This window comes from Pundamilia nyererei, unplaced genomic scaffold (assembly GCF_000239375.1).
Source record: "Pundamilia nyererei isolate P.nyererei 1_Seehausen unplaced genomic scaffold, PunNye1.0 scaffold00115, whole genome shotgun sequence".
Classification (NCBI taxonomy): Eukaryota; Metazoa; Chordata; class Actinopteri; order Cichliformes; family Cichlidae; genus Pundamilia; species Pundamilia nyererei.
This window is the reverse complement of record NW_005187516.1, coordinates 1,416,571-1,418,750: the sequence shown is the minus strand read 5'-3', so window position 1 is coordinate 1,418,750 and position 2,180 is coordinate 1,416,571. Positions and strand designations below refer to the sequence as shown.

Here is a 2,180-nt window from a genome sequence, read left to right as displayed (position 1 = left end):
TTGAACATTGGGGGTATCAGGGTCCTGGGTCTCCTGGACCCTGATGTGTCCTGCTTTGCTTGTCTCGTCAGTTCTAATTTCCCCCAGCTGTGCCCTCCTTCTGTGTCTCATTCTCCTCGTTACTTCCCAGTGTATTTAGACCCTGTGTTTCTCTGAGTCAGTGTTGCGTCGTACCCTCAACAAGCTGTGTGTGTTTTGCCTCCGTGTTACCAGTGTTTTGTTTCCAGCTCTAGTTTCAGTTCAGTATTTCTGCTTCAGTGTTTTAGTCCACCAGCGTTTTTGTTTGTCTTTTGGTGAGTTTAGTTAGTAAGAGGTTTTACAGCAATAAAGCTGCACTTTAAGTTGAACTTCTGTGTCTGAGTCCTGCATTTTGGATCCACCACTCCTGCTTGCCCACCTGCCACACAGCCAACCATGACAGGGGGGGTGTCAAGATCTCTGTCTAAATAAGTAAATAAATCTGGGTAAATTCCCAGATGATGAAACATGCAACTATTTTACTGGTAATAACCAGTGATGGGAATAATGGTAATTAGTAATCTAACTAATTACTATTTCTATCGTTACAACGTCGTTACAGTTACTAACAAGAAAATGTGGTCGCGTTACTATTTTTCAGCAAACAGACGGTTGAAGCTGTCTTCAGCTTACCGCACCTTCAGTTGCATGGAAGTAGCTGTCTATGTAAGTAATCTGGGCGCTACAGCTATAAGCAGCTGCGCGCGGTCTTTGCAGACAGCAATCACTTTCTGCCTGACGATCACTTTTTGGCACAACACCTGGAGCTAAGGGGGCAAAACAAACGCATGACTGCTGCTGTTTGACTGAGAAAGAATAAAGTAGTCGTGGTAAGCCAATCACATGACCACGTCGAGATGACAAAGAAACAAGGTGATATATACCAGTTTTTAAATTGTGCTGATAGGGCACGTAAAGCCAGAGTCATGATAAACAATATATACGCGGCGTTTTTTTCCTGAATAGTTTCGTCACGTTTGCTGTCTAAGGACAGCGCTAGCAAGCACTCTCTGCTTATGAGCAAGAAATGAAAAAACAAAAAACACCGCTTTCGTGTTGGTGGAAAAATTATACACCTCCTGCTGTCGGGGGGTGGGGGGGAATTACGCCCTTGCAAAGGATGGCAAGTGGAGGGTGTATCCAGGTTCTACTGTGTTACCTCTGCTGTGCTGTGAAAACTTACTTTATTGCCAATCAGATGCTCTCCAGATGGCTTTGCATGATGGATTACAGTCTGGTGGTATTTTAATTCTGTCGAATTTGACAAGATCCCCAACAAAGCCTCCACCGTGTTTTACAGATGGCTGTAGACTGTCACTGCTGGATCTCTCTCCTGACCTCTACTTATGGCTGTTTATTTACATTAACAATTTCAAATTTGGATTCATCACTCCATAAGTCCTGTTGCCACTGATTCTCACACAAGTTATTGTGTCATTTGGCATACCTCATCCTTACTTAGGAATGGCTTGACAGCTACCCTTCCACCTTCTTTTTTTAGGGCTACCATTTCTTCTTTCACCCCACTTGTTCAACTCCTCTAATATATAACACTATATTAGATTTATTGTATTCTGGCTTTGAGAATTACCTTGTTAGTGCAAAAATACTATTTTATTCCTGTGAAACTCTATCATCTTTAGCATTTTTCATAGATTAAAACTTAGTAAATTACTTCTCTAGAAAGCCAGGAGAACTATTACTTGAGCTTCTGGCTTCCAGTCTGGTTGATTGGAAGCAAATTATGAAGAAATAAAAGGGGTGTGTTGTATTTTAAAAGATATGTTTAAATTTAAATGTGAGTTCAGTGCTTACTGTTCACACACACAAAAAAGGGGTGAGAAAATGGGCTTATTTTGTATATGTATTCTCATACGTGGTTATTCCAAATGTTCCCAATTAGGTTCTCAATGTGTTTTGTGCAGTGCCACAAATCATTTAGCACTTTTAACAACATGAAAGTTGTGCCAGTTAAAACAGAAAGTGCACTCCATGCTGAAGCCAAATCTGCTAAATGCCAAATCCAAAAGGTTTAATCATTTCATTAAAAGTTTGTACAGCAGGGGAAGCAAAAGGTGCTAAAAGACAAAACAAGAAGAAAAAGAAAACCTTCAGCACAAGGCTTCATTCAAGTGGCCTTTCAAAACCATGGATTTCTTCCT

General features: G+C 40.8%; 1 protein-coding gene across 1 annotated transcript in view; it reads right to left on the bottom strand.

Moving 5' to 3' along the window:
- Window positions 1-2,180, bottom strand: part of tmtopsa (teleost multiple tissue opsin a) — a 75,357-nt gene that overhangs the window by 746 nt on the left and 72,431 nt on the right. The window lies entirely within an intron of this gene.